Here is a 13,914-nt window from a genome sequence, read left to right on the forward strand (position 1 = left end):
ACTTGTGGTATTCCTGCCTCAACTTCCTGAGTAGCTGGGATTACAAGTGTGCAGTGCTCTTTTTGCTCATTTGCATTGCACTATATTCTAATTTTCACTTTTTTACTCAAAACATTGCTGCTATGAAAACACAGAACACAAGCACACCAGTTTTTATAGGACTTACATGTCTCAGGAATTCCTGGACATCCCTATCTTTCTTTACTGAATAATGACAAATTACTTTTCAAAATAGTTGACTTGGAGTTAATTACTCTGGCCTTTTCTTTTCCCTCCCTCCCTTCCTTCCTTCCTTCCCCATATCTAGAGAGTGTAAAATGGTATTATAATAATTCAAATTCTTATTTCCTGATTCCAGAAAGACTGAGTATCTTTTGAAGGTTTTTTGAAGGTCAAGGGTTGAAGTTTGCATGCCTAGCTGGCACAAGGTTCTATGTTCAATCCCTAATACTGCAAAAAAATTAATAATTACTGATTAAAATTACTAATATTGTCTATACGTGTCCAGTACACATGTAATTTTTTCCTAATATTTTCAAACCACAGCTGGTTGACTGCAGATGCAGAATCTACGGAGATACAGATTGTATCCAGCTTCTGAATCTATTTAAACTGATGCTATTGTAAGTTATCACAGGAAAACTATAGATACGATGTTTTCAAATGTGCACCAGGAACATACATTTCAAAATTCTTTTGGGATTTATGGGAACAAGATATTTGACTCCATGACCTTAATTTAACAGGTAGGCTTTGTGGCCAGATCTGAGTACTAAAAGGAAACAGTACCCCCCCTATGGCCAGCATAGAGGCTGGAGTAGAAATGAACCAAGAAAAGAGATAAATCTGGTGCTGAGATTTAGAGCCCCCATCTACTTTCGCTCCAGGGAAAGTCTCTCCATTGCAGAATTTGAAAAGGCTGGGCTGGGCATGGTGGCACCCCCTATAATCCCAGTGTGGAGGCTGAGGCAGGAGGATTGCAGGTTCAAGGTCAGCCTCAGCAATTTAGTGAGATCCTGTGTCAAAATAAAAAGTAAAAAGGATTGGAGGGCTGGGGATATAACTCAGTTGGTACAAATGTCTTGCATGCACAAGGCCCTGAGTTCAATCCACAATACCACAAAAAAATAAAATAAAATAAAATAAAAAATTAAAGGATTAGCTAAATGTTAACAGTACTCCTGGATTCAATCTCCAGTATCAAACAAACAAACAAACACATAAACAAAACTTCAAAAAAATTGGATGTGGTCTCCACATTTGAATTTGCATCATGTATCTATGGTCCTGGAATCTAGTCACAAGTAGTAATCACAGAACAAACAGCAAGAACAGGCAAGAATGATTCAATATTAATCTCTTATAGATCACCACTATAAGAGATGAAAGCAAAATCATCCGATAATCCCATAAATACAGAAAAGGTGTTTAATAAACTCTCCATTCACTGACACACATTTACATATTTTAATTCTATTAGAATTAATATAACAGTATCCTAATTAATAATTTCATTTATTTATTAGCATAATTAATCTATTTAATATAGTGAACATTACCACCAAAAACCCCAAGCAAATATCACACATTAATAGAAAGTGTCTAAATTTTTTCTTCAGAGTCCAAAAGGAGACAAGACACTTCCACTTGATTTTGTACTACCAGTGTAATGTTAAATACAAGAAACTACAGAAAATTATAACAATGGAAAGTAAAATAAAGAAAAGGAAAAAAAAGTATACAGATCAGAAAAACAAAAGTTATCATTACTATTGGTCCATATGATTATCTTCATAAAAGATTCAAAAAGATCTAGAACTATACTGTCCAGTATGGTGGTCACTGGACACATGTGCCTGTGGAGCATTTGAAATGTGGCTAGCTTGAATTAAGATGTGTTTTTTTTGCTGTTGTTGTTTGTTTGTTGTTTGTTTGTTTTTTTTTAGTTGTAGTTGGACACAATATCTTTTTTTATTTTATTTTATTTTATTTTTATGTGGTGCTGAGGATCGAACCCAGGCCCTCACATGTGCTAGCCGAGCGCTCTACCGTTGAGCCACAACCCCAGCCCCAAGATTCACACTGGATTGTGAAGACTTTGAAAAAAACATTATAAACAAGTAATTATTTTTATATTGATTATTGAAAAATTAATATTTGGGATGTTTAACATTTATTACTTAAGTAAATAAAACAATTTTACCTGTTTATTTTTATTAATGTGGCTACTTTTTCTTTTTCTTTCTTTTTTTCTCAGCACTGGGAACTGAACCCAGGGTGCTCTACCACTGAATTTTTAATTTTTTTTTTACATTCATGTCTTTATTAAAATGTTTTTCTAAAACACACTTGAATCAGAGCAAATTTTCTTCCTGTAATATACAATTATTCAGCCAAGTGACACGAGAAAATAACATGTCCCTGGGTCACAGAACCCCAAGAGACACTTGAGTATATTTTCAATTTCAAAAGGACATACAAAAACTACAGTTAGAAACAAATATCAATGTTGATTTTTCTAGTGTTCTGATTTTAAACACATCTATTACTTTTTTATGATGATCTGAGTCTCAATAAGCCAAGTTATCTAATATCACTTATTTTGCCTTTCAATATCTGAGCAATAATGCAAAGTTTATATAGCAAATAAAGTAAAGTTTTATATATTTTTTCCTAAAGCAGAAAGTCATCATCTGGTTATTTTAAGAGTTTATACTCATCTCTCTGCTTCTCCTAGCTAAATATTATATTTTATCTTTGCAGAACACCAAAAGATGGTGAGAAGGTAAGCTAATTAAGTAAATATCTGAGAAGTTGAGTAAAAACAAAGCAGTACTTTTATCTACCACTGAATTTTATTTCCAGTCCTTTTTATTTTTAATTTTGAGACAGGTTCTCACTAACTTGACAAGGCTGGCCTCTAACTTGGTATGCTCCTGACTTAACCTCCCCAGTTGCTGAGATCATAAGCATGCTTCACCTCACCTGTAGGTTATTTCTTATATTAAAGATTAGCATGAATTATTGCCAGAAATGCAGGAGTAGGCCACACCATAAACAGTGAAATGGTACCAGCCCCTCAAAACCCACGTTTACAATCAGGATGACTCCATGCTTTGGGATTCAGAAACCCTGGAAGTTCCATGACATCAGAGCCTGGATGGCTAAAAACAAAAGTGAAGCTTCCAGGTAGCTCTCTAACCAGGTAGCTCTCTTCCAGGTAGCTCTGAAAAGCTACCAGAACCCTTCCAGAGGGAAGCAGAGCAAAGGCCAGAAGATGAATGCCCCCCAAAACCCAGGAGCAGGGAAACTTCTTTTGTGTCCCCTTAGCACCTGGCCAAGCCCTGTGAGGTATAGCTATTAACAGGTGGTACATCTCCAAGGGTCTCTTTAACTTCCATTACATTGTGAAATATAGCAAACATGTATTGGTGGATGAAACTGCAAACAAATGCCAAGTCAAAGAAACAGAATAAAAAAAAATACATGTATGCTTTGGTTCATATGAAATGTCCAGAATAAGAACATTAAAGTGATCATCGAAGGCTAGAAAACTAGGGGGACAGGAAGTAACTGCTCATGGGTACTGTTTTTTTTTGGAGAATGACAAAAATATTCTAAAATTAAGATTGTGGTGATGATTGTACAGTTCTGTGAAAATACTATTGAATTGTATACTTCAAGGGTATGAATGTTATGGCTTTTGAATTTTATCCAGTAAGTGTTTTAAAACTAGAGCCACGCGAAGTGGTGTATGCCTGTAATCACAGTGGCTCAGGAGGCTGTGGCAGGAGGCTCCCGAGTTCAAAACCAGTCCCAGCATCTTAGCGAGGCACTTAGCAACTCAGCAAGATCCTGTCTCTAAATAAAATATAAAAAAGGACTGGGGATGTGGCTCAGTGGTTAAGCACCCCTGTGTTCAATCCCCAGTATCAAAAAAAAAAAAAAAAAAAAAAAAGTGTTTTTAAACTCTATTAAACTCTATTAGACATGCAAATCACGTACAAGTCAAACGATTGTCTTATTATCAAAGAAACCAGCAAAGTGGGAGGGGAAAGTTTCAGTTCAGAGGTATGCAAGGTGAGAAGCAGACATCTACATGAGAAGCTTGAAAAATTAAAAAGAGCAGTTTTCCTTTTACAAGCAGGGAGTTCTATTGTAGGCCATTGGGAGAGGACAGCACATTTGTAAAGCATAGTCTAAGGAGACTGGAGCTCTGACACTGGAATAGCAAGGTTGCATCCCCAACAAGCAGCGCCAGTGGGACAGAAAATCAGAAACTGAACGCGCAGGGTCCCAGGAATTCTCAGCGGCAGACGAAAATGCAGAATATTCGAGCGTACGTGCTGGCGTGCAAGGTGAAGGAAACCACTACAACCACATCCAAAATCTCGTGTGCCCGCCATCAGTGTAAGAAAAATGAAAGTGCAAAACTTTTAAAATAAACTGCAGCGTGCAATTTTCCCCACTTGACACTCCTCACTCTGACCGAAGGGAGGAAACTGATTGTCCTGCATTTTGTGAGAAAGTGTTATTTGCTATTTTCTATTTCAAAGTAATAGTCTTTAAAGGAAGTCAAACTCAGACGTACAAAATACAAGACAGATAAAACCCGAATCTGACCTAGGTGGGACTGCGTTTGGATTAGCCCGCTTCGCCCCCAAACCGCGACGCGGAGTAACTAGGCGAGCACTCCACTACTTCCTGAATGGAAAGGGAGGTGACTCCACTTATTTGCATACCCACAGTGCACTGCGCAAACAGGTCTAAAAGGGAAAAAAATTTAAGTTTCCGAGCATATTTTGTGCGAATGACACATTTCTACAAACTAAACTGAAACTTTTTCTTGATGTACAGAATCCTAGCGTTAACTAGCCACCATCAGTGAATTAGTAGTTGCTGTTACTCGAGTTGTTGATTATAAGTGGGAATAACATACTCTGGTTTCTCTTCAGATCGTATAAATCTTTCGCCTTTTACTAAAGATTTCCGTGGAGAGGAACAACTCTGAGTCTTAAACCAATTTTTTGAGGCCTTGTTTCGGCAAGGCTAATATTTGTTGTTTAAAAAGCAGAGTGGGCATACATTTGGTTATCACGTACTACTCAAGGGATTCTATACTGCCCCGTAGACCCTATGCTGCTTTCCTTCTCATCTGCTTTGGTTCAGCAGGCTCACAGTTCCTTTTTTAAGTTTAATTTCTAGTTACCTGTATGTATGTCTTTATGTTTTTTTTTTAAATATTGGCAGGAGTTAGTGTGGGTATTCAACAGGCTGATTTTAAAATTTCTTCGGAAAAGATCTGTAAAAAGATCCGATCCGTAGGGTCGAGCATTATAAGCCCCTGCAACAGTGTTATTATGAATCAATCACCACACCTGCCGTCCTATCCCCTGCTGGGACTATCCTCCCCTTGTTGTGGCTTTTTCTCCCAAATTAAAAACTCCTCCCAACAATTCTCAGCCTTACCCATCCCTGGAGCCCCTGCCCAGGCCTGTAAGTCCCAGGAGATAAGAAAGGAGCAGCAGGAGGGATACACTGCCACAGTAGCGGAGCTTTCCCTGTGAGAATGTGGAGGTAACCCCTGTACCTCCCTCCCTGCCACACGTGGTGTGGGGTAGTGCAGAGGATGGCCACAAGAGGGAAACGTTTGGAAGTGATAATACAGAATTAAACATTGTCCTAACCCTCCCAAACTAGAGGTAACAGAGGCTTCCTGCAGACTCCCTATGACTTCAGTAATAGGCTTGACTTGCCCCAGAAAGACAGAGGCAAATAAAAAACAAAGCTCTGACACATACACATACACACACACACACACAGTGTACACACACACATCTACTCCAGATTTTGGAAGCTTGGTGTAACCAGGACTGTGGATACCAGTAGCACAATGCATCACCGTGCAAACAGCACCTCCAGGGTGCTAAGGATGGGACATCCACTCATGTTTCTTACTCTGGGCGTCTTTACCCGGTAAGTTCAGCCTGCCATAGTGTCGAGAAGGCAGCTGCAGGTGCTCACTTTGCTCAGCTTCCTTAGGACCCAGATCAGCACCAGTTGAGAGGGAGCCTCCCCAGCCTCTCTGGGTTCCAACCCCAGCAAGAGCCAGCTACTTCCTTCCCAAGGCCTCATCATAAGATCCTCATCCTAAGCCATCTAGTCTTTCCAGGGCAGCCCAGAAAGGTCTCCAGAACACACATGAATTCGGATGAGAACCCTTTCCAGAACAACTGGGGATTTTATCTAAGAGGGCCCCCTTCTGATTTTTTTTTTTTTAATGGTGGGACCAAAACCACTCAAGGTCGACTGTTCTTTCATCTTCCCTTTCTACTTCCCTCCCTCTTTCACTCCTTCATTCCACAAACATTCCCAAAATTTGCACCAAAGACATAATTTATTATTTTTTGCTCATGAACCCTATACATGCAAGAGTTCTGCCCCAATGTTTATCAGTAAGAATGTAGTCATCTGCCATTTGTAACTAAGCACTAGTAGTGATCTGACCAGCATGGGGAGAGGAGCTTAGGGGCTATTGTCCCTCAGGAAGAGAAACCCTGCATAACAGCTAGGTGGGGAAGGGTACAGCCTGGACAGAATGATGCAGTCCCCCACCAGACCTGCCTCTCCAGCGCCGAGTGTCTAACCATTGCAGCCCAAAGTCCAGGACCCCCTCTGGGCCTGGGTCTTTGCATTGGTCAGTTGAATTAGATAATCTCTAAATTCCATCCCCAACCTTCGCCTCACTCTGACATTTTATGATGCTAAGCTCTGAGCTCAAGGGAGTGAAGATAAGAATGTGACAGAGCCCAACAGCACAGGCTGTGATAAGGACTGCCCCTATGTTCAGTTGCAAGGCAGGCTGATCCTAGAAGCCTGGCTGAGACACTGGTCCCTGGGGAGATACAGACCAGGGCTAAAACTGAGCTGCAAGGTCACACAAGACGGTCCTGCTGGACATAGGGGCACGTGCTCATACGTACATCACCCAGGTACACAGCTGCCCACTTGTCCATCCTAGGTCACCACTCTCATTCCCTAGGGTCCATCTGTGAGCTGAGTGTGAGCAGCCAGCCTGCCCCTTTGCCTGAGGTGAGCCCAAGGGACTGGGGGCAGCAGGCAAGGGATGCAGGCCTTCCTCTGCAAATGTGCTGCCGGGTCCCCATGCCGGTCCCCTCTTTTGCTGATATTTCACAGGCCTTAACTATCTTCCATGATGTGCCACAGACTCTGAAGACAGAGGCGTCAACAAAGGGGCAGGCGAAGCTGACTGGGCTGGGGAGAAGGGTAGCATGATGGACAGACAGTAGGCAGATGACAGGCGCTGACTTGATTTCGGCCCTCACAGGGAAATGGGGCACATATCTGTGTCCCCACCTTTTACCACGGAGCCTGACCCCTGCCCAGTTCAAGAACTGTTGAAGGAAGGGCTGGGAATGAGGCTCCGTGAGTAGAGCGTTTACCCGACATGCACAAGGCCCTGGTTCAAGCCCCAACACCACCAAAAACAAAAACAAAACAAAAAAGAAGAATCTCATTTAGAATGAACGGATGCCTAACTAGCCAGGTGGAGCAGAGCATCTGGATGCAGAGGGCAGGTGAGGGAGAGGGGAGAGAGGAGAGGAAGGGAAAGGGGTGCGACATGGGGAATAAGGACACGGGAGGAGCGAGGCAGGTGGGGATGGGGACAGGAATGAGGAAATTGGTTGGGTGAAGGCCTGGACCATCCTTTTTACATCTTAATTAAAATGGAGTTAATGGACCAACACTTGAAACTCTGGGAAGAACATTAGAACAAAACCCACGTGTAATCCCAGTAACTAGTGAGGCTGAGGCAGGAGGATGGCAGATTCAAGGGCAGTCTGGGCAAATCAGCAAAACTGTGTCTCAAAATTAAAAATAAATAGCTAGGCTTGGTGGCACACGGCTGTAATCCCAGCGGCTCGGGGGACTGAGGCAGGAGGATTGTGAGTTCAAAGCCAGCCTCAGCAAAAGTGAGACGCTAAGAAACTCAGTGAGACCCTGTCTCTAATTAAATACAAATTAGCAGATGGTGGAATGAGACGGTCATCATTACCCCAAGTAAATGTATGAAGACATGAATGGTGTGACTCTACTTTGTGTACAACCAGAGACATGAAAAATTGTGCTCTATATGTGTAATAGGAATTGAAATGCATTCTGCTGTCATATAACAAATTAGGATAAAAAATGAATTTAAAAAAATAGAAAATAGGGCTAGGGATGTGGCTCAATGGTCGAGTGCCCCTGAGTTCAATCCCCAGTACCAAAACCAAAATTATATATATATTTATATATACTTATATATGTTTATATATACATATTTTCATATATTTATATATTTTATATTTTTATATATTTATATATTCATATATATATATATATATAAAGGGACTGGGGATATGGCTCAGTGATGGAGCAACCCTGGGTTCAAAACCCAAGACTGAAAAAAAAAAAAAAAAAAAAAAAAATATATATATATATATATATATATATATATATACACACACACACACACACACACACACACATAAACTTATATACATAACATTTTTTGTCCATATATATCTATATATCTATATCTATTTTGTCCAATATATATGGACATATGCTTCTTTTTCCTTTCCTCCTCCTCTTGGAATGAAATCTGGGAGTGAAACTGTCCTGTTATCTCTGGCCCTGGATGAGCTTCAGTTTTCTCACTTAGAAGCTGGGCCTCCCCTCCCCTCACATACTCATTGGGAAATGCAAGTGGAAATAGCCATGCAGTGCTCTGGGAGAGAGACATAGGTGCCCAGTGCTGGGTGGGTGCCCACACAGAAGCTGAAAAGCCATGTGACTTTTCACCAGGTCCTGGAGAACGCTGCCTGATTCTGATCCCAGCTCTTCCCCTTTGTAGCTGTGTGACCTAGAGAAAGTGGCTGCACTTCTCTTTGCTGCCCTTCATCCTCTGTAGAGTAGGTGCAGTGGTAACTGCATCTACCTCACAAGGGTGTTAACGCTGGTGCTTGGTACCTAGACTGTGCTCCCAGGGTGGCTGTTATACAACACTGAAGTTAGGCCCTGGCCCACTCTGTGGACTGAATCAAAGTAAAAGGGAACTGGGTGTAGTAGTGCAGGCCTATAATCCTGGCAACTTGGGAGGCTGAGGCAGGAGGATTGCAAGTTGAAGGGCAGACTCAGCAATTTAGTGAAGCCCTAAGCAATTTAGTGAGACCCTGTCTCAAAATAAGAATAAAAAGGACTGAGGATGTGGCTAAGTAATCAAGTGCCCCTGGGTTCAATCCCCAGTGGCAGCAACAACAATAACAACAAAAAAGGATCTCCATGAACGCATAAAAAATAGGGTTTTATTTTAAATTTTCAACTTTCCCAGGTGCTTGCGCTCGCTCTCTCTCTCTCTCTCTCTCTCTCTCTCTCTCTCTCTCAACTGCAGTACTTGGGATAGATCCCAGGGGCGCTGTACCATTGAACTACAACCTCAGTCCTTTTAAAATATTTTTTGTTATTGTTCAGGGTCTCACAAAGTTGCTCAGGATGTCCTCAAACTTGTAATCTGCCTGCCTCAGCCTCCTGAGTAGCTGGGATTACAGGCATTTATCACTGTGTCTAGCCATTTGAGTTTTGCCTTTAGGTTTAGAATTCATTTAGAACCAACTTTTATTTATAATATGAATTATGGGTCAAGGTTGTTTTTTGTTTGTTTGTTTGTTTGTTTGTGCATGAGATGTCCAGTACAGTTTGTTAAAAGGACTTTTCTAGGTGGACTTAGTGGTCCCTGGGAAAGAACTGGGCAGAAAGAAAAGAGGTTTGGAGGTAGGGAGCCATGAGATGATAAGGATAAAAATTGGTAAAGAGAATATTTAAGACTCATATAGCCAGTATGGTGGCACACACCTATATAAGAGACTTGGGAGACTAGGCAGGAGGACTGCAAGTTGGAGGCCAGCCTGGATGACTTAGAGGAACCCTGCCTCCAAATAAAAACTAAAAGAACGGGGGATATAGTTCAGTGTTTAACCCCCAGTACAAAAAACAAGGCTGTGATTAGAACTATTTAGAGTATAACATGCGATGTAACTCCTTCTTTGAAGCCTCTTCCAAGATGTTCAACAAAAACTTAACAGTTCTCAGGGCTGGGGATGTGGCTCAGGCGGTAGCGCGCTCGCCTAGCATGCGTGCAGCCCGGGTTCGATCCTCAGCACCACATACAAACAAAGATGTTGTGTCCACCGAAAAACTAAAAAATAAATATTAAAAATTCTCTCTCTCTCTCTCCTCTTTCTTTAAAAAAAAAAAAAAAAAAAAAAAAAAAAACAGTTTCTCAATTCAGTTTTGGATGTTGGACTTTTCTTTCCGATGTAAAGCAGAAATTCACCACAGGTGAATGGGGTTCATCTGTGTTAAACGTTATTTGATTCATCATTTATTTGATTCTCATTTATGGACAGCCTTCTTTGCCCAGCGTTGGGCTGGGCCCTGGAGCTGCACAACCACCTCTAACACATGGGGACAACCATGTAAATGAGGCAGAAGCCAAGTGGGAGTGGAGAGGAGGGAGTGACTTTGGGGGGTGGGGTGGGGGTGTGGAAAGGGCTGGAGAAGTTGGTCTCAGGCCTGGTGGGGGTGAGATGGGTGGAGGGAGGGGAAGGACTCCTTCCCAAGGTCCAAGAGTGCTAGAGGCTGTGGTGTCCTGCGGCTGATGCTAACTCACAGTCCTCCCTTCCTCCCTCCAGGATGGGCCGACCCCGCCCCCCACCCAATGGACATGGAGCTGAAAACCCTGGGTCCCTGGTCCTGAAGAGGACCCTGCGCGGCCTCTGAACTGTTCATGCCCCAATAGCTGCCTCTGACCAGTAGGAAGGAAACAGGAGACCAATCCAACTGTGGGTCACTGCAGGACAACAGCCATTGTCACTTCTGAAATGTCACTGTCCTGGAAAATAAGAAGACCAGTGCTGTTCTGTAGCCAGGGAGTAGAGACAGGACCACGGAGGGAGAGGGCACCTGGGCTGGACGTGGCACAGGGACACAGCTAAGGACCTTGTGGGATGGCCAGGGTAGTTGGACACAATACCTTTACTTTATTTATTCACTTTTATGTGGCGCTGAGGATCGAACCCAGGGCCTCGCACGTGCTAGGCGAGCACTCTACCGCTGAGCCCCAGCCCCAGCCCCAGCCCCTCTTTTTCCTTTTTAATGATGGAAAAAGAACACTCACGTTTTAGTCAGCCTTCTGACTCTGTGAGCAGCACCTGAAGTAGTCACCTTAAAGGAGAGAGGCTTATTTGGGCTCCCAGTGTCAGCGGCGTCTGTCTGTCCACCGGTATTTGATGCTATTGCTCTGGGGCCTGCGGCGCCACAGGGTTCAGAGGGAAGGTCGTGGTAGAGGAGGCCGCTGCCCTCTTGGTGGCAGAGAAGCAAAGAGAGGGAGGAAGGCGCAGGGGTCCCCATATCCCCTTGGGGGGAGTGCCCCACAGTGGCCCAACTCCCTTCCACCAGGCCCCAGATCTTTTTCTTTTTGGGGGGATACCAGGGATTGAACCCAGGGCCCTTAGCCACTGAGCCCCATCACCAGCCCTATTTTATATTTTATTTAGAGACAGGGTCTCGCTGAGTTGCTTAGGGCCTCATTAGGTTGCCCAGGCTGGCTTTGAACTTGTGATCCTCCTGCCTCCTGAGCGCTGGGATCACAGGTGTGTGATGCTAGGCCCGACCAGGCCCCACTTCTTAAAGGCTTCACCACCTCTCAACACCTAGGGCTGGGGACCAACCTTTAACACATGGCTTTGGGGGACATTCAAGATCCAAACTACAGCAGTTTCCAAGGTTTCTTCCCTAGGGCAATAAAACCTATTATTTAAAAGTGGGTGAGGGGAGCTTGGGTTCCAAACCTGGTCCTTCCACTTCCTGTCTTGATGCCTGAAGCATCAGGGCCTGTTCTGCTGTCCGAGAAATGGGGATTATGAGAAAGCCCATGTCAGGTGGCTGCTGAGCACCAGCAGAGCAGGCCTGAGAAACCCTGGCCATGGCCTCTGTCTGTCCCCCTGCTGTTGCTCAGCGGGGTCCCTCTGGGCACTTCCCCCTTGTGGAAGATGCAGACCCCTCAGCTACTCTCCGCCTCCCCTTTTCCCCACTAGCTGCAGGTCAGGGGCTCCTGGCTAGCTTTTCCTGTGGAGGGAGCAGCCTGGACACATGGCTTAGGTCCCCTTTGTTGGTTTCCAGCAAATTAAAATTTATCTCTCAGGGAGGAAATGAGGGGTCAGGTTTTTTTCTTTTTTCTTTTTTCTTTTTTTTTTTTCTTCTTCTTCTTAATGGGCCCTGATGAAGGAAATGAATCCGGGAAGGGATCAGAAATCTGATCCACCGCTTGCCGGCTCAGAAAGGTCTGGGGGCTCCCTGTGCCTTCAGAGGGGCAGCTGGGCACAGTATGTTTTATTATATAATTAACCTTGACCCTTCTAGGTTCAAAGAGGGAGGTTAGTTGGAAATAAATCAATAGTCTGGTCTGGTCACTTCAAAGGCTACAAAACCCGCTGGAAAATTCTATGTTGGTTCAGTGTGTAAATTGGAATAGGGTGAGCGATTCTTTTGGAAAGGTGGGGGGAGGGTTTTTGGTCTAAAATTGAAATTAATTGTGTATCCACATCCTTTAATCAGGCAATCAGGGGTCTTTATTGTGTGTCTTATGGGAGGTGGGAGGAGGCCAGAAAAGAGCATTGTGACCTCTGAGTGACCGGCAGGCAGGGCTCTTGGACAAAGGCTTCTCTGGAAGCCTGGGGAGTGCCTGCCTCCTGTGGCAGGGTGCAGTGCTGAGTCGTCCATCTGGAATCCTCACCGTCAGGAACCATCCCCATCGTGACACAGTTTACTGAATGCGTACTTTGCACCAGGTGGCAGGCATTCCCGGTTATTTTCTCATTTGATCCTCATAACAACCCAATCATTTGAGTTCCATTATTATCTCTATTACAGTGGGGAAATCGAGCTTCAGAGGGGTGAAGGATCAAGTCCAGAGCAACTGTGAGGTTTTCAAGGCCACGACTTGAGGAATGAAAACAGAACCCAAGGAAGAGCTCACATTGCCACATGCCCCAGTCGCCACATGCATTCCCTGGGGTTGTTAGAAAGTAAATGGAACTGGACACAGTGGTGCCCACCTGTGACCCATGACTCAGGAAGTCACAGATTAGTCAGATGTCTCAAAATTAAAAAATACAAAGGGCTGGGGATGTAGCTCAGTGGTAAAGTGCCCCTGGGCTCAGTCCCCAGTACACAAACACACGCACGCACACACACACACACACACACAAGGCAAATGGGTTTTTGTTTTATTTGTTTTGCTTTTTGTATTGAGGACCAAGCCCAGGGCCTCAATGCATGCTAAGTGGGCACTCTACCACCGAGCCGTGCCCCAGGTGGAACAGTTTTATCTTTTTTAAAATTTATTTGTCCTTTTTAGATATACATGACAGTAGAGCATATTTGACATATACATACATGGAGTATAACTTTCCATTATTGTGGTTGTACATGATGTGGAGTTACACTTGTGTATTTATCTATGAACATTGGAAAGTTGTGTCTGACTCATTCTACTGTTTTTCCTATTCCCATCTCTCCTCCCCTCCCCCCCCACTTTTCCTCCCTCCCCACCGCTCTTCATCCCTGCCTGTTGTGAGTCAGCTTCCGCATATCAGAGAAAACATTCTGCCTTTGGTTTTTTGGGATTGGTTTATTTCACTTAGTATGATGATCTCCAGTTCCATCCATTTACTGGCAAATGCCATAATTTCTTTTTTTTTTTTAATCATATTTTTTTTATAAAGAGAGAGGAGAGAGAGAGAGAGAGAGAGAGAGAGAGAGAGAGAGAATTTTTAATATTTATTTTTT

At 43.4% G+C, this 13,914-nt stretch overlaps 1 non-coding gene across 1 annotated transcript; it reads left to right on the forward strand.

The window, feature by feature from the left end:
* The first annotated feature begins 4,935 nt into the window (after positions 1-4,935).
* On the forward strand, positions 4,936-5,051 carry LOC143395953 (U5 spliceosomal RNA). The gene has a single exon (XR_013090858.1). It is a non-coding gene; the product is annotated as a U5 spliceosomal RNA (small nuclear RNA).
* The last annotated feature ends 8,863 nt before the right edge of the window (positions 5,052-13,914 follow it).

The sequence above is a fragment of the Callospermophilus lateralis genome, chromosome 3, assembly GCF_048772815.1.
Source record: "Callospermophilus lateralis isolate mCalLat2 chromosome 3, mCalLat2.hap1, whole genome shotgun sequence".
In the NCBI taxonomy this organism is placed as follows: Eukaryota; Metazoa; Chordata; class Mammalia; order Rodentia; family Sciuridae; genus Callospermophilus; species Callospermophilus lateralis.